This window comes from Podarcis vaucheri (assembly GCF_965113315.1).
Source record: "Podarcis vaucheri genome assembly, chromosome: 14".
Lineage (NCBI taxonomy): Eukaryota > Metazoa > Chordata > Lepidosauria > Squamata > Lacertidae > Podarcis > Podarcis vaucheri.
The window spans coordinates 23,895,019-23,917,621 of NC_138752.1; the positions used below are offsets into that span (position 1 = coordinate 23,895,019).

Here is a 22,603-nt window from a genome sequence, read left to right on the forward strand (position 1 = left end):
AAAGAAATTCAATTTGCAATCAACCTTGCTTGCATTGTTATTTAAAAGAAGCAGCCAGGCAACAGTAACGAAATTAATTCATTTTTCTAATAAACTATTGCAGGATGTTGAGAAAATTCTGATAATACAGAGGAGTCTTATTAGGATCATCAGTATTAACACCAAATCCTTTTGTGCTCATTAAAGGAAATACAGTCAATTCAATTAATGCACATTAATCCCCAGTTGACATTAAAATCTGCTAAAAACCAATATTGATAGAGATTATTAAAAGGGAAGCATTGAAAGAAGGGGTGGAGGGTGGAGTTGGCCACCATATAAGAAATAAAACGAACCTTTTTGCACAGCTGAGATGTATAACACATACTGGAATCTCGACAAGATATGAAAAATGCTTGGAACTCCTATAAGAAAGGCCTCTTGGTCTGTAGACATACTCATGTATAGGAAGGGGGAATCAAGGAGAACCCATTTTGGAACCAGTCTGAGTTCAAGTCTAGTAGAATAAGCACACACACCACATGAAAGATAATAAGCAGGAACAGCTTGGGAACATGATACCTAGAGCCATCTAAGAAATCCCTCAACTGAAGCCACTGAGGACAGATGCCAGAGCATGGCTTTTTCGGTGGTGTCTCCCATCTTTTGGAGTTATCTTCCAAGGATGACCCATTGCCTGCCTTTCAGTGGTTAAGACTTTTCTGTTTTGGAAGTTCTTTGGATAAGCTGTAGGTTTCAGAAGGTTTAGCTCTGTACCGGTAGTTCTTGAAATTTATTCCTTCCGCTTATTCCACCTTTAGAGCTTCAAGTGACTCATAAGATTATCTGCATTGGTGGTTATCAATCTGCACACTAAACACCACTGTTGTGCCAAAAGAGGACTACTGATGTTTTATGACAGCTGGTGGAAAGTTATACCAGTTAACTTGCACCCTCTCCAGCATACTGAAGAGGATGTTTTGCCTAGGTAGCTGAGTGTTACAGCTGTTAGATGCCATCTGTGTATTAACTTAAAAGAGTTTTCTCTGCTTCAGGTTGATGTTAATTTGGGGGGCGGGGCGGGGAGTTGTCCACAGATTGTTCTTCAATTTCTGTGTCTAGGTCCTTTCCTAATTTTGCTTGCTAGCTGAACATTGTCCAATGGTTAAGTCACTCAGTATTTTGTATAGAGTTGATAGTAATTTTTTTTAGACTCCAGTCATGTTCAGAATTAGTTTTTCAAATGGTGTCAATGGTCCAATTGCTTGAGATTTGACTGCTGAATTTGAAATAAAATGCGATACCTGGTGGACTAATAGCCAGTTCACCTTGCATCCCTCCAGCTTTTCCATGATTTGCCCTCCTGTAAGAGGGGTGTCATTTTCACAGAAGTGAACCAATCTGTACAAGTCTTTTTTTCTTTCCATCTCGTATCAATCAGGGTTGTAAAAGGAGGGCTGCAATGAGAAGAGAATCAATGGTGATACAGGTGGTGTTAATTTTGATAACGTTCCTACTCTTACATGCGCTGCGTGAATGCTTGCCTGCAATTTCATTCATGAAAAAGAAGTGTGCTGCAGCAATCAGAAATCTGGGAAACTCTGGTTTTGATCAAGCATGCAAATTATGTTATGGAACAACAACAACAACAACAACAACAACAACAACAACAACAACAACAACAACAACAACAACAACAATTTATTTCTACCCCGCCACTCTGGGCAGCTTCCAACAAAAGATTAAAAATACATTAAAACATCAGTCATTAAAAACTTCCCTAAACAGAGCTGCGTTCAGATGTCGTCTAAAGAGTGTTTCCTCTCACCCCCCTTAAAATGTCATCATGTAACAAACATGGCATAGTCAGTTAAATGAAAAAAATAGAGTTAATTTTTAAATAAGAGGTAAGAATGATTTGTGCTAGGATGGTTTCCATTCTCCTTATGATCCGCGTAGGTGTGTTTTGGAGCCAACTCCGCTTCCCCTTTCGTATTGTCACACTTGCTTTCAAGTGTGTGAAAAATAGGGGAAAGTGTCAGGCCTTATCTTGTGTTTGACCTTGATATTTTTTCCCCTTCTTCGTTGGCAAGCTCTACTTCCCCTTATCTAGATAAATCCATTACTCTCACCATCATAATGTGGTTGAGCAAACATTACAGCCAGCCAACAAACAGCACGGGAGTTAACTTGTAATCTCTTCTTGACTTCTTAAAAAAGAGGCAAAAAAAGAAATTGCTGATTAGGTTTCAAGCTCTTTGGGTCATTATCTGATTTTGCTACTCACACGATGAAAAAGCAATCTTTTTGTATTTTATTTTATTTTTTTTAAAGGCAGCCTAACAGAAAAGCTAGTTTAAAAAAAATGTGTGCTTGCTTTGGAAAGTGTGCTTTTTGAAGAGGTGGGGAGGGCAGGTGTTTGCCACTCTCTGCTGTGTAAACTAGTTTAACTCTTTCTTGAGGAACAAAAGCTTGGGGGGAAAGAAAGAGGCATGAGAGCCTGGGGGAGTGAGAACAATCTCTGTTTCCCATAAGAGAAAGGGTTTTTTTACTATTATTATGTAAAAAATAAAAATTAAAAGGCTGCTTGATCTTTTCCCCTGTTAGGAGGACTTTGTATTGTCTGCTGGGGGTTCTGGTGCCTTGGTACCATTCTGATATAAGTATGATTATTATTACAGTGAAATACAGAACAAAGCACATTTTCCAAGAAAGATGAAACAGAGGCAAATCTAAAGAGAAGTTATCCCGTCAGGTTTTCCAAAGAGAGGGAGGAATTAGTCTCTCACTTGAAAGCTTCAGTGGGGACACAAATTCTTCTGTTGCAGGTAAACTGTGAAGACCAAAAAACTCTCGTGATTTTTTATGTCTGTGATGGTTGTGGATTTTGATTGATTGTGGGGGGCACATTATCATCTGCGCTTGCTCTTTGATCCTTTTCTGCCTATTTCCTAGTGAATATTCCCTTTAAAAAGAAAGAAAGGAACAGCAAAGATTAGCAAGAGGTAGGAAAGTTTGGTGGCCTGGAGATAAGGGAAAGAGGGTTTGATGTGGCAAGGTGAAAAGGCAGCATGTGTAAGGAAACCGCAAGGCATTGTTGGGTCCTGTTTGCACAGCTTACCTCTGCAAGTCAACTTACAAGGGCCCAGTATTCAGAAGTCGATCTGTAATGCCTGACTTGCAAACTCAGAGGGTGGTGGAAAATACAAGCTTCCTTCTAACAAGAGGCCGGAAATCATGCTTTCAAACAAGTGTCCCTTTACTGCATGAGCCAGGCAAGTGATAAATCACATTACGGTTTCTCAGATGTCAGTTTCATTTCCCCATAGGAAAATGAAACAGTGTATCTGATTAAAAGGCAAACCAGAGCAACCTCTGGTATCAGCCAGCCCATCTTCTAAGTTTCTGGTGTAAGATCCTTTGGGCAGAGATGTTTTGTTTGTGCTGTGTGTTGCTCAGTAAAGGGTGCTACTGCTGATAATAATAATAATAATAATAATAATAATAATAATAATAATAATACTGAGAACAACAGTAACACCATAACAATAATCATATTTAAAAAACACATATGTTGCAGTGTAATAATAAGCTTTTATGAGATTGCCTTTTATTTGTTACACCATCTTAGTTAAAGCTAGATGAACTATGGAACTTGTTCTCAAGGGAGGCAGTGATGGACCCCAACTTGGATGGCTTTAAAAGAGGGTTAGACAAATTCATAGAGGAGAAAGTTCTCAGTGGCTACTAGTCATGACAGCTATGTTCTACCTGCACTGTCAGAGATTGTGTCCCTCTGAATACCTGTTGCTGGGAACCACAGCACAGGCAAGTGCTGTTGTGTTCAGGTCCTGCTTGCAGGTTCCTAACAAGCATCTGGTTGGCCACCAGACAGTGTAGGCCTTTGGTTTGATCCAGCAGGGATCTTCTTACATTCTTGTTTCATCAATCATTACTCATCCAAACTAGCATTGTCTGCATCACTCTTCGCGAACTTGGCTCTCTCCATATATTTTCTCATACTCACTTAATGCATCAGTTCAAAGGATCCATTACAGATCAACTATGACAGTTGAACACCTCTATAAATTCATAGTGATAACAACAACAACAACAACAACAACAACAACAACAACAACAAGCCCAGACAGCCCCATGGTTTTCCCTGGAGTTGAGGGCAATGAAACAATCATTGAGATGGCTATAGTGCTGGTGGCAGAAAACTCATTCTGAATCAGACCGGACATGGGTTAGAGCTCAACGTCAAGCCTACCAAGTGGCGATGGTGACAGCGAAGAGGCCCTTCTTCACCTCCTCTATTGCATCTTCAGAAAACAGCATCAGGAGACACAATCTATCAGAACCACCTTTGTCATTGGGGCCTGGTAAGGACCCCAAGATCTCCTGCAATGCTTTTGCAAAGTTTTTTGTAGATAAAGTCACTCAGATTCAGAAGGAGGTAGACTCCACCATGGGAGCAGGGCCAGGGTAGGAGAGTGCTGGAGTCCTGTCTAGGCATGTTATATGGGATCAGTTCCAATCTGTTACCTCTGAGGATGTGGACAGGCTGCTTGGATGAGTGAAAACAACCACCTGTCTTCTTGATCCTTGTCCATCCTGGCTCATAAAAGTAAGCCAGGAAGGGCTGGGCAATGGGCTCTGTGGGATGGTGAATGCTTCCCTCTGTGAGGGAGCCTTCCCAGACCCACTGAAAGAGGCAGTCATTAAACTGCTTCTTTAAAAAAAAAATCTTTAGACCCCACCAATATGGCCAACAATCGCCCAGTCTCAAATCTTCCATTCTTGGGCAAGGTGATTGAGTGGGTGATTGCTGAACAACTCCAAGCACGCCTGGAGGATGCAGACTATTTGGATCAGTTCCAATCGGAATTCAGGCCTCATCATGGGACTGAAACTGCCTTGGTTGCGCTGGTCGATGATCTTCCACAGGCTAGGAGCTGCTTCCTAGTTCTGCTGGATCTCTCAGCTACCTTTGATACCATCGATCATGGCATCCTTCTGGGCCGTCTGGGGGGGGGGGCTGGGAGCTGGGGTCACTGTTATATAGTGATTCCGCTCCTTTCTCCTGGGCCATGTCCAGAAAGTGGTGTTGGTAGATGAGTGTTCAGACCCCTGGGCTCTCACTTGTGGGGTGCCTCAGGGTTCTGTCCTCTCCCCCATGCTTTTCAACATCTACATGCAGCCGCTGGAAGAGATCATCAGGGGATTGGGGCTGGGTGCTCATCAATACGTGGATGGTACCCAGCTCTACCTCTCTTTTAAATCAGAACCAGTGAGGGCAGTGAAGGTCCTGTGTGAGTGTCAGGAGGCAGTTGGAGGATGGATGGCGGCTAACAGATTGAGGTTGAATCCTGACAAGACAGAAGTACTGTTCTTGGGGGACAGGGGGTAGGTGGGTGTGGAGGATTTCCTGGTCCTGAATGGGGTAAGTGTGCCCCTGAAGGACCAGGTCACAGCCTGGGAGTCATTTTGGACTTGCTGGTGTCCATGGAGGCGCAGGTCAATTCTGTTTCCAAGGCAGCTGTTTACCAGCTTCATCTAGTATGCAGGCTGAGACCCTACCAGCAGCTCTTCAGGGTTTCAGGCAGAAGACATCCCCATTCCCAGTCCTTTCTTCTGGGGATGGAAAGTAAATGCTCTACCACTGAGCTACCTTCTCATCACAGGTCTTGTGCTCCATCTTATCTTCAGCAAAGGAAAACGTGTTGCTGGAGCATCATCTAGGACCAGGCATACTTCAAGTCCAGGAAGATGATACTCTTCCTACCAGTGAAGAGGCCTATTGTTTTAATGGCCTTGCTTCCTTTGTAAAAACACCTGAAGCTGAAGACCTGCACTTCTAGATTTACAATACCAGAGGTGGTGAAGAGTGCAAGAGAAAAGGCAACGTGACCACTAAAAGTCACAGTAAATGAATCATTGCTTGGAGCATCCCAAAGGGGAACAATTCCAGCAAAAAAGAGAAGTGAGTACGTGCAGGAGCTAGTCCACAGGATGCTCAGGAATGACAGTTAGAAAGGCTGGCTGTGTGTCCGGGTAGCAAAAACCTCTGTATGAATCTGTTGCTCATGCAAAAGCATCATAGATTCATCATTGCTTTCCGTACCTTTGCTTTAAGGCAGTGGTTTGCTAAGGCAGTTTTTTCTTTTCCCCCACACCACTTAAAAGTTACTGATGGTCTTGGACCACTTAATGATTTTTCTGTCTGTTGTTGCAATTGTAACATGCCATGCTAGATGCTTGTGATTTTTCATTGTGTTTTTATTGCTTCTTTTATTTCTTAGGTTGAATTTTGTTGCATTATACCTTGCTTTCTATGGAATCCACATTGTAATATAATACAGAACAAGAAATAAAAGAAGCAATCAAAATACAGTTAATCAATATGAATATTTAATGTGAACACACCACAGACCACCTGAAGGAAGCCAAGGACCACAGTTTGGGAATCCCTGCCTTAGGGTCTAAGGGCTGAGTGTAGATAACACTACCACTATCTATTGGACAGCTCCCTCTATCCATTCTCAACACTTGCTGCAGTCTCCTGTCAATGACCAATTTGCCAGTGTGTTTCTTCTCAGACTCCTATATTGAAACAAAAAGACCTGTTGTTAGAGGACTGACTACAGTGGGGGCCCTCACTTTCAGGCATTGCCTGGGGCCTTCCTAAAAGTACCTGGATGGTCGTTGTTGGGAACAGGAAGCTGGGATAGAGGAGCCCTAGATCTGATCCAGAGGGTCTCAAATTATGTGTGATGAAAAACTGAGGAGTAAATGCAGTCCTGTCTTTAATTGAGAAAGCACCAATCTTGGCTAGCCGCCTCAGCCAGATTTCTCCTGGTCTACTCCACCCCTCTCCCCGCCCCCACAAAAAAAGCTTGAAGGTCTAAGGAACAGGTTATACCTGGAGAACACGTCAAAGGCTGTTAAATTCTTGGAGAACTCAAAGGAACTCCAGATATAAAGGAGCAGTGGTGAAGTGTAGTGGCTGGAGTGCTGGACTTGGATATGGGAGATCAGGGTTCAAATCCCCATTCAGTCTTGAAGCTCTCTGGGTGACCTTGGACAAATCACTGCCTTTCTCAGCCTAACCTACCTCAAAGGGTTGTTGTGGGGATTAAATTAGGAGAGGAAGATACAGGTACACCACCTTGGCTTCCTTGGAGGACAAAAGGGTCCAAATAAAATAAATATCAGTATATCATTAGATCAGCCTATGGCCCATCTAGACCCTGTTCTCACAGTGGCCACACAGATGCTTGTGGGAAACCCAAAGCAAAAGGGTACTCTCCCTGCCTGGGGGTTCCAACAGTTGGTATTCAGAAGCAACTATGAAGGCAGAGTCAAAAAAACAAACCACAAAGCCACCATGCCTAGATAGAAGCCATTTATAACATTGTCCAATCCTCTTTGACAGCCAGCAGAGTTGGTGACCATAACTGCCTCCTGTGGGAACAAGTTCCCTAGTTCAACTATTGCACAGTGTGAACAAGTCCTTTCTTTTATTTGTCCTGAATCTTCCAACATCCAGCTTCATTGGAGGTCCACGAGAGAGGGAGAAAAACTTTTGTGTATACACTTTCTCCATGCCATACATAAATTTATATTATATATATATATATATATATATATGCAGGTTTTGGTGTCTTCGGGTGTCTTCCCGTGTAAGAGTCGGGGTGTCTGGGCGACGTTTCGACGAGGTCTCACTCGTCATCTTCAGGCTGGTGTTTTCGGCTTCTTGTACAAGAAGCCGAAAACACCAGCCTGAAGATGACGAGTGAGACCTGGTCGAAACGTCGCCCAGACACCCCGACTCTTACACGGGAAGACACCCGAAGACACCAAAACCTGCATTCCTGTACCCGTGAAAATCTACGAAAGCATATATATATATATATATATATATATATATATATATATATATATATTTGCTTTCGTAGATTTTCACGGGTACAGGAATGCAGGTTTTGGTGTCTTCGGGTGTCTTCCCGTGTAAGAGTCGGGGTGTCTGGGCGACGTTTCGACGAGGTCTCACTCGTCATCTTCAGGCTGGTGCTTTCGGCTTCTTGTTACTGGAACAGAGCAGAATCTGGTGTTTGAGTTCCTATAAATACTGTTGAGGGGTGTGGTGTATAGCCTTCAACGTTCTGGGCAGAGAGGAAGTTCCTAGATTAGTGTGCCTTTTCTTCTTTTGTTCCTTAATTACTTGAGTGTATTAATTAATTCTGAGTGGTATTCAGAATATCACTCATGAAATCACTCAAGATATCCCTCAAGTAATTAAGGAACAAAAGAAAAAAAGGCACACTAATCTAGGAACTTCCTCTCTGCCCAGAACGTTGGAGGCTATACACCACACCCCTCAACAGTATTTATAGGAACTCAAACACCAGATTCTGCTCTGTTCCAGTAACAAGAAGCCGAAAGCACCAGCCTGAAGATGACGAGTGAGACCTCGTCGAAACGTCGCCCAGACACCCCGACTCTTACACGGGAAGACACCCGAAGACACCAAAACCTGCATATATATATATATATATACACACACTGCATATATAATACACACAAATATATTCATATAAATGACAATATATACCTGCAACATACATTCTTTATAATACGAAGACCTGGGGAACGATCATGTCTCATGCCTCCCAGCCTGAGCCCCTCAACGTATTTCCCGATTAGCCCCCACCCTTCCCCTTGCACACACACACACACCAGCCTCCAAGGCCTGCCGCTGAGTTAAATTATGATCCAGAGACTTTGGGGTGGGAACAATCAATCAGGATACCTGGGGCAGTGTGTAATGCGTCTGCTCTTTCCAGCAGAGAGAAGCTGCCCCGGCTCATGGTCTCCCAGTAGGTTAAATAAATATGATACCAGAAGACCAAACGGAGAAGATCAGATGACAGCCTCAGTCAGCTGTTGATAAAATACAATCTTCCTTTCATACACGCTGGGAAAGTTATTTAACACTTACAACAAGAGGGGGGGGTGGAGAAACACACAATTGCTTTTCTTTCTGTCTCTCTCTCAAGTAAAATGAGAGTCGAAACCTATTATGATTAATTATTATTATTATTTTTAAAATGTCCCTCTTTAGACAAGAGAAAAAGCGATAGAGTGATATTCCGCCGCCCCGCCACCCCGCCCGGGGAAGTAGATAACACAAAACGGTTTATATGGATACACACACGCAAAACACTCAGCCTCCATAAGTTAGACACGGTGGACGGATAGAGACAGAGCAGCCCGTCAGGCTTAGGTACATATCGTTAATTATAGCATGTGTGCGTTTGTCGTTAGGTATTGACAGGCAGAGGGAGAGAAATCCCCTTTGCGAAGTGACTTGCAGTCTGGAGGGATTGATCTGTCACACAAGCCCGGGATAGATAGCTTCTAACGTTTGGATAGATGGAGAAGCACAGAAAGGAGTCAGAATTTAATAGGGTTTTGAAGCGTTGAAGGCGCTTTGCACGTATTCGTGACCCATCCTGCAACGCTGCTGGAGGATAGGTCAGTTACATTGACCCCGTCCCCGTATTACAGAGGCAAAGCCGTGGGTGTCTTGACTATGGCCACTTCTGAGATAAGTGGCAGAGAGGGGAACTTTGCGCTGGGGACTTTCGGCTCCACGTCCTAATCCTAGGCACTTGCTTACTCGAGAGTAAATCCCAGTGTGTTCAAGGGATTGCAAACAGAGGAGCCCTTGCTCAAAAGAAGCGACCTGTTCCTTTTGTGGAATGCAGCTTGCTCCCAAGCAATTGCGCACCGGATCGCAACCTTTCTCCTCTGACAATTTTACGCATCAGAGATGGGCAAGCTTCAGGCTCGTTATCTCTCTCTCTTATATATATTTGCTATCATTCCACTAAAGCCCCAAGATCTACCAAGGGAAGTCAAGGTGCAAAAGATAACAATTGGAATTAAAGGGCAGGATACTCCCAGCACATTCTGTTTTCAGTCCCACAAGCGGAGCTCCCAGTTCATTGACACAAAGTGCACTCCTGGGTAGATTTATTCACTTCAGCAGCCTAATTTAGGTGTGTGTGGAGGGGGTGTCATTGTGTTGTTGCAGTTGTTGAAGAAACGGGAGTCAGTCAGAAGCCCTTAGCGATCTGGTACAAATCCCCCAGCAGATCCCGATCTGCTCGCCCCTGCTGTGCATATCTGCTCAGAACTCATGAGTTCAATGAAACTTACGCTCTGGTAAAGGGGGTGTAGGAATTGAAGCATTATATAGTCGAAGCCTGTGGACGTTTATCCGAGAGGTAGTCCCCTTGAACTCGAAGGGATTTACTTCCGAGTAAACATGCACTGATCGAACATACTTCAGAATTTGACACCCCCGTTGTGTTGAGGTGTGTGTGTGAGTGTGTGTGAGTGTGTGTGTGTGTGTGTGTGAGAGAGAGAGAGAGAGAGAGAGAGAGAGAGAGAGATATCTCACCTTTTAATAAAGATTTTCGAAGACACCAATGCACGGATTGTAGACTCCAGGATCTACTTTGCTTTTGTTTGTCTTTTTACTAGAACCTCAAGATCCATACGCCAGAACCTGTGACAAAAAACAAACCAAAAACAAATTACGATGGTCATCTAGTCTAACCCCCTGCATTGGGTTAGACTAGATGACCCTCGTGGTGCCTTCCTTCCAGCTCTACAATTCTGCGATTCTATGATTCTACGCTTAGAATTAATTCTGAGCCCAGGGATTTGTTTTGAGTAACCAGAACCTATCGCAGATTACAATCCTTCTGCACTGAAATCCACTCCTGGATTGTTGAGCCTTTCTTCATTTCAGTAAGAAATCATTGCCGGTCTACTGCAAAGCAACTCGTAGAGATCTTGTAGTAGTGTGTCTGCTAACAGGAATCCACTAGTTGCAGTGCAGGTGGGTGTGAGAAAGAGAAAGCTAATTTCACAAGGATACTGAAAGTTCAAAGGATGTTTGGGAAATGACATTTTTAAAAAATGGTCCCAGTATTCTGAGGAATGTATATAAGAAAAATGAGAAATGGAGCGCCAATTATGAGTCTGGGAAGCGTGATCCAGCCCATATTATGCGCTGCTGTTGTACTGGGAGATTTATGTATATATCTCCCATTGGGCTTTAAACCGCACCCTAAATATTCAGGCCACTTGCCAAAAAGAAAACTTACTGCGCAGCCCTCTACGTGTCTACTCGGAAGTAAGACTCACCGAGTTCAATGGGCCTTAAGCCAGAGAAGCGCGGGTTGGGTCAGGAAGTATGTTAGCTGGCAGATCTCTGCATGATCCAGAGTAGATCAGCAAGGGATCCTGACTCCCAATTGAATAACAGCGGCAACAGAACAGCTCCCACCCCAAAAATGAAACTGCTGCAATGAAGACAGCTAAGCCGGAGGGGGCAAGGTTGTGTGTGTGGACAAACTGCGAACTGAGCTCAAGGCTGGTACTGAAAACAAATCCACAGGCTCGGAGTGTGCTCAGAGGCAGTCAACCCTTTAGCTTTAAATATCATTTATCTATTGCCCTTGGCTCTGGGCAGTAGATTTTAGGAAATATATACAGTAGGGAGAGAGATCAGGCTTCTCAGAACTATTTGGTGTATACTGTATACCAAATAAATATTGGAATATATTCTATCACACACACTACCTGTGTGTTATATTAATATATAATATATGCTGTGTATGTTTTATGTTGAAATACATATCGATATACAGATCAATCGAATACACACATATGTCAAGTATATGCTGTGATATTAATATACAAACAAACGCACATACTGCGTGTGTGTGTGACACACATACACTGAATATATGATAGAGCTAAGATAGATCTCAGAAACATACATACTACGTTTGTGTGTAATTATGTGTGTGTGCACATCTCTCTCTCTCTCTCTCTCGTGTGTGTGTGTGTGTGTGTGTGTGTGTACAGTACACTGCGCACCCCAAGGAGCTATGTGAAGCCTGATCCCTTCTCACCCCTCAGCTCTGTACGAGACCTGGCCGCCTGATCCAGCGTCGCCTCAGGTGGGCTGCGGAGTTCGCAGGCTCCTTGGGGCGCAGCTACTCACCTGAACTGAGAGGAGGCGCGCGCTTGCGCGGGGTGCGGGCGAAAGGCGCGCCGCTGACAGCCCTGCTCGCAAACATCTCTTGCATGAGGTCAGAGATGATCGCATTTTCTGCCTCGCTCCCTCTTAAGGCCCCTTTGTTCACCTAACTAGCAATAATTAATGATAACTACTGGTGGGAAACGGCTAATAATATAGCTGGCGTTTGCACAGCGCCGTCAGAGTGATCTGAGTGCTTCACACCCGCGCTTTGAATAATCCCGGCAAAGTAGACCAGGGTTAATGTTCCCATTTTACGGACAAGGAGGAGTAAGGTTGAGGTTGAGTCGATAGAGTGTTCATCAACCGAGGTTAGCCTCGGTTTGGCTCACTTTCCTTTAGCCGGGAACTGGTATTTAAAAAATTAGAATCCGTTAATCAAAGCAGTGAAGAGCTTCAGCCTGTCTGTATTCTTAAACCCGTTTATTTAAAAGCAGCGTGACATTTTGCTTAAATGCTTTCAGGCGCAAAACTACCTGGATTCAGCTAGGTAAATGTAATGGAATATTGCTAAACCACAACTGGCTGGTTGGGGAGTAAGCCCCGTTGAAGGGTTTACCTCTAAGTAGACCTCGTTAGGATTGCGCTGTAAAACCAGGAACACCTTTGTATGTAAAGTGACAATGGCTGCGATCCTAAATGCACTTTTACTAGTCAGCAAGCTGCCTTAAACTCAGTGGGACTTACTTCTGAGTAAAACATGGTTAGGCTTGCGCCATGTTAGCAGAGTAACCAAAGAAGGACCGAATACAACCTACCACTGAAATCCTATGAAATAAGCTCCACTGAGCTCAGTTGTGGGTGCAATTTCGCTCCCCTTCGAGCTGACTCCGGACTTCAAACTTTTTTTAGGCTAGCAGAAGAAATATTCTCCCCTTTCAAAAAACAAACAAACAAGAAGTAGTTGAACGAACAGTTTAGAAGTAGGTTCAGCAGAAATCAAGCAAGACTTTCTTTCCAAGTGCATGAACGCGTGTGCGTATATAATAGAATTCTGCACATTTGACTTTTATTACCTTCTTCTATTCCGATTTTAAAAAGAGGAAGAAGCCCAACAATATACAAAAATAATTTCAGCATTCAAAGATACACGTCGTTAAAACTTATTGAACCGCTCACGTTGTGGTTTAAAGCGATGGCCGCATTTTGTAGGTATGTATTTAACCAAAATATAGCACCATCAGTGGGCACAGAATAGCTTTGAACCTGCCCCGAAGACCTTCCAGTCATTATCATTTTGCATGGGAGAAGCGAAGAAAGGAGGTTCTGCAAAACCTGGGGGTGGGGGGAATATTCTCCGAAATAAATCCATCCGCGTTTGAAATCAAGGCTTTTACACCTGAGTAACTTTACGTTCGACTCCTTTAATAAACGGAGATACTGTACATATCTCCAGTTTCAAAACAAATACTTTCTAGCTCCATTTAGCCTGCGAAGACAGAGTTGTCGCAGTCAGAATAATTTTTTAATAATAATAATAGTCCTAAACTCAATTTACCCCAAATGGGCAGAGTCCTTCGTATTCAAGGCTGAAACCGGTTTATAATGCGGACGGTTAGAACAATATACATTCGATTTATTTCTTCCTCTGTGTCTCATTAATAGGCACTTGGTTTTTCTCATTCAACCCGATAAGGATTACAACACAACCCAGTTATTCCGATATGACTGAGGGGTTTTTTTTGGGGGGGGAGCTGCAGTCCCGATACCCTTACATTGACATTTTTTTAAAGATAAATTAAGTGACAGCCCCTGCGCTGGCAATAACAAGTTTAGAAACAGGATTTTTTTAAATAGGCCTTTGGGCTAGAGGCTGCAATGATAGCCCCCATTTACCTGGGAGTAAGCCCCACTGACTTCAATAGGACTTGTTTCTGAGCAGACAGAGTTATGATTGCTCCCCTGTTATTTGTTCCATTTTGGCTTAGTCTCATTTTAAGTCGGTCCCGAGTGGAAATCAAAAGCGAAGCCGGGGGGAGCCGCATATTGACAGGAGGTTAGTTCTGGTGGGAGGAAAGTTAGGAAGCTGACGGAGAAGGGGGAGAGAGAATACAACGTTTCAAAGCTAAGCAGCCCGACTGACTGTGCCAGAGCGAGAAACTCACGCTGACTTGTAATCAAAGTGAACTTTCAGGTAACTGTTTGGATGCCCAACAGAACGAGCCTCTCTCAGTTGTCCATACCACGCCCTTGAATTACCCCCGAAACACTTGCTGAAAACCTCTCCCATTTGCCAAAGGGCTTCAAGCCGAAGCGAGCTGCAGTCCTGGGGCGGGGGGAGCTGTTACGTTTCCCTACCCCCAAATATGGGGTGGGTATCGTGCTGCCCCCCAAAGCTTGCTTGTTTGACTCGCAAGAGTAGATACCTGCCCGCTCGCCCCACTCCCGTTGTTTTCCGCAATTGGGGGGGGGGAGAGAAAGTTTGCATCACTTTTCTTGTATTGCTCTTCCTCTCCCGCCTGGTCAGGCTACTGATCAGAAATCACAAAGATCCGTCCTTTCTCACGCATCTGCCCCCACCTCCTCAGTAGTTACTCGGGAGTAAATCCTACTGAACCCGATAGGAATAGGAGTTAAAACAAACAAACAAGCACATAGAGGCTCGGCTCATGGGCGTGGTTAGGTTTTTTGTTAGGGGGCAGGCCTTTTTTTTGGGGGGGGAGAACCTCAATTAGCTATGTCTTTTTGTTTACCTTTATTGATTTAAGGGGCCCCGCCCTGGCTACGCCCTTGGGCTTAGGTGGCCTAAAAAGCTAGCACAATTCCCTCTTCCTCCCAAACCCCCCAAATAAGTAGTACAGTTGGTGTGTTGGTCAAGAAAAACAATTTAGAAGAAAGGAAAGGACTGTGAACTCCAGTATCACCTGTTTTAAAAGAAGAAAGGTGTTCGCTTGTCATATGTTATCAAAGGGTTTAGTGCAGAAGTGCGCGCATTTCAAGCTTGTCTGATCTACTCTGATCTATTTTATCAGAAACCCCGAGATCTACCAATCGAGCCAAGTTAGAAATAAAGTTAGAAACAGTTAGAAAGAAAGAACAGGGTGTCTCCGAGCACATTCTGAGCACATTCTGACTTTTGAGCATTCTGTGGATCTTTTCCCCACAGCGCTTTTCCCAGTTCTCCCTTTCCCTAGTTTTCTTCCTTTCCGCAGCCAATTTAGTTGGAGAAAAAAGTCGTTTTTGTTGCTGCTGGAAGCCGGATATATTTGCTGATATGTTAGAGATCCGTCAGAGATCTTCCAGTAGATTCAGATCTACCGTCAGCTCACTCCGGCTGCTTTAGAGTAGGCCATGTCTGAAACATATGCAAGACCGTCAGAAATATGTGATGCTGAGAAGGAAGAGTTGTATTATTATTATTATTATTATTATTATTATTATTATTATTATTATTATTATACCTGCATATATATCTAAACCCTCAGAATTTAAATCCATCTAAGAAGGCGAATCAGGTAGACAGCTCGAGGTAGATACGTCGCAGGGGCTTCTTGCGTCGCGAAGGTGCCAATAAACAGAACAGAGCTGCAGGCAGTTCGGAGGTCTTGAAATTGCCAGGTGTGAAGATCCGGTGTTTGTCTAATAGTTTAAAATACATTTATTATCCTTTGCCCTAAAAAGACAATGATCAACCTGTTTTCTGTTGTCAGAGCAAGATCAAAGTGTATTTACTGGGGTTCTTGTCTTGAACATGTAAATAATTTCATATATTTTTGTATTATATCTATCTATCATCAATCTATCTATCGCGGTGTCCCAAGACCGAGGGACAAAGAATGAGCTTGTGAAAGAGGGTGGCGAAGCTCATTGCGGCGCAGCCCTGCCCACAGGTTACTCAGAAAGCTCTTCCCACTTCAAGAGGATTTCAGCTGAAACGTGTTGCGCTCTTACTTGCGCGTAAAGCTGCTCTACTCTTCTGGGTTGTTGGCTTCTGCTAAACGTGCAGGCGGCCCCAACCTCCTCCTGCAGCATCGCTCGGAAGTAAGTAGTACTGATTCCTGCGACATATCCTCTAAAGTAAGTGTGTCCATAGGACGGTCTCGCCTTAGTCTCGCAGCGACCTTTCTATGGGCACACATACTTAGGAGTTTATCTCACTGGAAGCAACACGGTTTACTTCCGAGGGAGGCTGCTGGAAGTTAGGTTTAGCAGAAGCCTTAGAGACCTGCTCACTTCGAAGAGAGAGACTCGGCCACGACCCAGACAATCCCATAGAAATCATTCGGGTTTTAAAACACTTGAAATGTTGTTTGCTTGCTTGTTTTGGCCTGGATAACGCTCAGACTTTGTGAGCAGGAGGCATCGGGCAAACGCCCCACTCCCCCCCCCGCCCGCCCCATGGCAAAATGCAGCGGATCAGGCCACGTTATTCCTAATTCTAGATGTTTCCTTGGATTTAATGCCTTTTGCGCGGGGCTGGATTTGCGCGGGGCACAGATAAGGAATCCTAAGGGCAGGATTCCACCTTAATGGAAATATGATTGTTTCCCCTGGGAGGGTAATCGCTCGCTTCACCGCGGAGTGCATGAAGGAATTCATGGTTCCGTGGCATAAGAGCCAACTCTTAGGGGCCAAAATATTTGAGGGGGGCGGGCCCCACAAAGTTGATAAGCATTCCCATTCAAATAGTGTGCGTCATGTGATTGATTATGCAAAAATGTATTTTTTTCCGAGTTGGCACCCCTGTCCCGTGGTTTTTGCGTTCCCACGTGTGCCGATACGCGATTGTTCTCTCCGCATGTAATCCGCGCGATAGCTGCAACGTCAAGTGATGATGGACCACGAGGGAGGGAGAGTCCTTTCCAGAGATATCAGCTTTCCTGTGGCCCTTGATAGTGGTGCAGCCAGAGTAAGACTTTAGGGTAGAAGTCCGGGGCCCCATCCAGCAGAACAAATGGGAGGGTCCCCAAACGCTTCACGGCTGGAGAACCACATTCTTATGTCACCGAATGACTAACATTACTTCCTGAAATAAGAGGGTGGCTGGCAAGGTGTAAGGGAAAGAAACCCGGAATAAAAGGGGAACGGTAGCATTGCAGGTCTTGTTGGACTCCGGCGCCCCTGAGCAATGTCCATGGACGCTAGCTGGGGCTGATGGGAGTTGGAGTCCTGCATGGAGCGTCTGAAGGGGCCCACGTCTTTCGCTAGTCCCTGCACTAAGCGCAACCTAACTGCCCCGGTGGGCGCGGGACTTTACAACAGAGCCTGTTCACACCTTCAGCTGCCGCTTACGCAGCCGCGTGTAGAGAAATCGAAAGCTGGATGACAGGCACGTGCGAACCCAGTTTCTGTGCTCGGGTTACAAACCATCACATTCTCTTTTTCAGAATTCACAAATCTAAGCCGCGAAGGTCTCCAGGGCAAGAGAAGAATGAAGGGAGCGCAGAAGAGTAGGATGCAGAAGAAATGTGTTGTTGCTATTTTATTTTATTTTATTTTATTTTATTTTATTTTATTTTATTTTATTTTATTTTTAAACGCAACAACATAACCAGCCATTTCATAAGGCGCCTCCTTGGCTATTAATATTTCATCTTAGCCGCGCGCCTGCTTGGTGTGAACTTTGTCAGGGGGAAATTCAATCGAGCCTTGTAAATATTGATGGAATATGAAATGAAGTTCTCGCTTTGCCTGCAAGTTGCAGGGAGCTAGCGCCTGCAAAAATGCAGCCAGCCTGCAGTGTGAGGATGGCCCCGGGGCGAAGGAGGCCTCTTCCTTGTCTCCCTGGCGCTTTTATTACCACCCGGCTCAGCCTGGGAGGAGAGATCGCAGCTTTGAGTTCACAGGTCAGGCCCCGCGTCTAGCCAAACAAGCTTCCCGGCCTCCGCCCCCCACCCCCCAGTCCTGCTCTTACATCTGCTCTGCTAACCCCGGTGGGAGCGCTTGAAGATGTCTCCAGAGGTCTTTCGTTCTTCTGAGAGCATACACGAAGCCCTGCTGGATTACATTTTTTTTATATTAAAAAAATCGACCTAGCCCGACATCCTGTTTCCAACGGCGGACAGCCTAGATGTCCCTGGAAGCTCATAAGCAGAGCGTGGGAAGGCCTCCCTCGCTGTTTGCTCACTTGGTGTTCTGGGGTACACTGCCTCTGAACATGAACGCTTTATTCTAGCGATCCTGGACTCAATATAGACCAAATCCTTTGTTTATTCAGGGTTTCCCAAAGTGGTCGATATTGTTTCTCCCGGGTCCATGAATGCAGTGCAGTGGATGGATATAGACCTGGTTTATGAAGTTTATGAGGTATCGTGTGTATATATATATATATATATATATATAAGTTTATGAGGTATCGTGTATATATATATATATATATATATATATATAAGTTTATGAGGTATCGTGTGTGTATATATATATATATATATATATATATATATAATATGAGCCTAGAGCATGGGCATGTACAGAGTGAACCTTGCTTGCCAGTGTTCAACTTCTGTATGGTATAGTTATTTACACCATCTTTTAAAGCGTTTTATGATTCCTGGTAATGGTGATAAATGACTAATACTGTAAATGTTGATTATATATTGATATTTCTTATTTCATTTACATTCCTAACAGTTTGGGTCGGGGACCATGGTAACTTTATAAGCTTATCGAGGGGTCAATGAATTCAGAAGCTTACTGGCCCTCAATGTGATCGCGTGGCAGTGAAACCCACTTCGCTTTGTCTGTGAAGAGGGCAGCCCTACTCACCTCGCATAGCTAAATAGATTCGGAGTTTCTTCCTTCTAAATTGGGGGTGGGGGCTCATTTTCTTAATGGAATTAAATTTCATTGAAATCAATGGGAATTTTGAAAGCGATTTAGGTTTAGGATCTAGGTACCTTCACAACCACCCCCGTAACTTCCTAACAACATATTATTACCAATTACAATTCAGATTTCCACAGCAAATTTGAAAATGCGCATTATTATAATGTATCTGGCTGTGTGTTTCATGCATTCGTGTTATTTTGTTATGTTTCTGTTATGTTTTTCTTCTTGCTGTTGTTACTCTTTTGTACACCACTTTGGATCTCCCCCGCACCAATATAAAGCGGTATATAATAATTCTAAATAAGTAAATATTACCACAGTTCCTACTTACGGAACGAGCTCTCATACTCCTTCCTTAAAAAAAAAGTAAAGCAGTTAGCTACTTCGGATATTAATAGTTCCTCGTTAATTTGTTGAGTAAAAACTCTTCACTTAAATGGATTGTCAAGACTTGGGAAATTGTTCCAATCAATGTTTACTCAGAAGTGACTCCCACTATGATCCATGAAGCTTACTTTCAAGTAAATCCTACTTTCACTTACCTGGTAGCAGGATCCACTGATTTCAGTAGTACTTCTTCAGAATGACATGGTTAGGCTTGCACGCTCCCTCTCTCATTCATGGTCACATCCTTACACTACAAGCTGACTGCTTTTTCTGCGGGGCTCGATAAATTCATGGTCTGTCGATGTCTTTCATAATCGTTCGACCAAACCTCCATATTCAAGAGAAGTATATCACTGAATAACATCATGCTTAGGAGAAACCAACGGAGAAGGGCATTGTTTTCATGTTTTGCGCCTCTCCGGTGACTCGCTCTTCAAACTGAAAGGTTATTACGGGAGTTGGTCTGACCCAAAGATGCGTTACTGGTGCTCTATTTTGAAAATGTTTTAAATTTGATTTCACTATTATATTTTGTGGTAGACCGCCCTGGGGCCCTCCGAGAGGAAACAAGGGGTGTGTGTGTCAAAGTAATTAAAAACATCAACACCACCATGCGTGTGTGTTTAGGTAAGATCCCTTGCAAGTCACAGGTAGCCTGGCAAGTCTCAGTCTCACAACTCAATCCTGAGGCCACGTTTACTCGGAAGTAAGTCTCATTGAATTCAATAGGACCTACTGCCAGGTAAGTGTGCCTAGGATTGTGGCTGAACAGCCCAGCGCTTCTTCCTAAATAATTTTTTCTCGACTTGCATTTGAAACCCAGTTACTCTGTCCACGCTGGACGCTGGTATTGATTTATCCCGGGGTGTGTTTAGCTTAGATCCTAAGAAACCCTAGTCAAATGGTTGCCTCGCCCCTCGGACCCTGGTTAAGAGGCTGCCTCTACTTCTCCCGTCGCCTCGGCTTCGTTAAAAACAAGTCCATTAATTTCAGTGGTTCTCCTTGAGTGTGACGTAGTCGGATACAATCTGGATCTAAAAACGCTTCCCTGCCCTGCCCAGATAGATAACTCAGTTCATCTTAGCACCAATGGCGTCCATTGATGTTTGTGTGTGAGAGACAGATGTTCTCAAACTGAAGCTGAAGATGGTCCACATTTTAGAATTTATCCTGGGTTGAAGAGGGCTTTGCATATTAGCAAATGTGCATATAGGTTTTGGGGGACAAAGCTCGGAACATCGAGGGGTAATCTCCTAGGACGCAGATGTGGGGTCAATGCGTTACTCTGGGCAAGTAAGCTTCTCTTAATGCCAATGTGTCTTGCCGGATTGTTGTAATGGGAAATACCCGCACAACCTTCAAAAAAGCATTAGCTATAAAGCAGGCCCTGTCCAAGGTTCTCAGTAACCTGTGTCATGTCTGGCTACACCACCAAAGACTGCAACTGGAGATCACACGACTAGATGCTATCTAATTGTGCATATAGAAAACTAGATACTTGGAAGGGTATTAGTCTAGCCTTTTTCGTGAAGTGCTGATTTTCTGTGTTCAGGGCTTTCCCTGTTGACATGCTAGCTTTCTATGCGCAGGGATTGGTGTATGGGGAGCCTTCGGTCAAGTGAACTCTCACTAGCAGTCTGACTTGGCAGAACAAGTTTTTCTGCCCCAGCCTCTGGTTAAAGTTATGCCAAGATCATGCGCTTCTTCCTGTTAGTTAATCAGGAAAGCTCTCTCTCTATGAATGCGCGCTGTACACTCTTCGATCCTCCCATTTTCACAAATACTAATGGATCAAAACACATAGGCAGGTATTGTCAGGGCAGCAGGGGCAAAAGCCACCTTTATTTCCACTCTAATGGTGCTCTTATGGATAACAGCTAAACAGGATAACATCTAGTCGTCGGACTAGGAAGATTCCCTAGGTTGGGAATCTTCTTCCTCGGATTATATAAAGCGACCGGGATTAGGGTTAGGAGACTCGCAGTCACTCTTAGTTTATCCTACCTCTCAGGGTTGCTGAGAGGATAAAGCGGGACGGGGAGGGGGGAACCACCTTGAGCTGCTGGGGAGTTGGGAGGGGAGGGAAAAGGTGGGAAGTAAATGTCCCAAAAGAAATATATGCCTCTGAAAACCACTCGCTTGGAATCGCAGGTGGCCAAAGTGCCGTTGCGCTCGCCTCCACCTCGCAGGCTTTCCACAGGCATTTGGCCGGCCCCTGTAAGAACAGGATGCTAGGCTAGATAGGATAGGCCTGATCTAGCAGGGCCCTCCTCTTACGTCCTTAAATAACGACATTCCGCTCCTCTGCATTGTGCCTGGCTGTTGCTAAGCCAACCCAGCCTGTAACGGCGTATTAAGCGTTCTAGAACCAAGAATGCGAGTTTATTATGATAGCCTCTTGATGTGAATGAAGGCAATCGAAGGACCTTTCCGGGAAAGGCGATGGGCGGGCGGGGTGGGGGCGCGCGGAGAGGGAATGCCTAGTTTTCGAAGCCAAGGAGCGAGTGGAAAAAAAGAGAAAGCGCTGACATTGAAATCTAGTTTTCTCCTCCTCCCAACTCTGATTTGTTTCCCTCTCTCCTTCTCTCCTCCAGTGTGTCATGCGTTGTCACCTCTTTCTCTGTGAGTGTGTTTTAGAGGACATTTGAATAAAAGGCTGAGTGCCAGGTATGGGTGACATGGTGGGTGGAAATTTCACCTCCCTACAAAGAGCTGGCAGCCCCCCATTTGCATAAGGTCAGGGTAGAGCTTCTGATAGAACTTCGTCAGCATCCCTGTCTCTTAGCAACCCTCCGGCTCCCTCGGTCCCAGCTTCTATTGGACTGGTCCTCTCCTTTTCTTCTTTTCAAAGGGAGGCTTACAATCAAATGTCACCCTCCCCAACCTGTGTCTGTCACCCCAACAGGTCAGCTGTTTCTCTTACACCTCCCCATCCACCTCCCCCTCCTCATCCCCAATTAGAGAGACAATCAGAGGATTCATTGAGGAGTAGGGATTCCAATTCCTCTTCTTCTTCCATTTTTTACTTTACAGTTTTCATTTTAAAAAAAAATATCACACATGCACTTTGTTCAGCATTTATTGATGTATTTATCCTCAATGGACGCAAAGCACGTTTTCTTCTTCTTCTTTCGGGATTAATAGGACTTAAAGGACTGAATGAGGAGCAGAAGAATCGGAATGTAGAACTACAGAGAAGCCATTGGCTAAGAGTGTGTGTGTGGGGGGTGCAAATTGGAAACACCTGCGGAACAATAGCTCTCTAGAGGGAGGGTAATAAGGCAAATTGAGCTGGGGAGGGGGCAAGGTTTTTAGGTCATCATCCACTCCATCCATTTAGTCGAG

General features: G+C 44.3%; 1 long non-coding RNA gene across 1 annotated transcript; it reads right to left on the minus strand.

Annotated features, from left to right (window-relative positions):
- Positions 1-288: 288 nt before the first annotated feature.
- On the minus strand, positions 289-10,551 carry LOC309518607. Its single transcript, XR_014213550.1, has 3 exons — positions 10,451-10,551; positions 2,769-2,944; positions 289-1,436 (listed from the first exon to the last, which is right to left on the minus strand). It is a non-coding gene; the product is annotated as an uncharacterized lncRNA (long non-coding RNA).
- Positions 10,552-22,603: the final 12,052 nt, after the last annotated feature.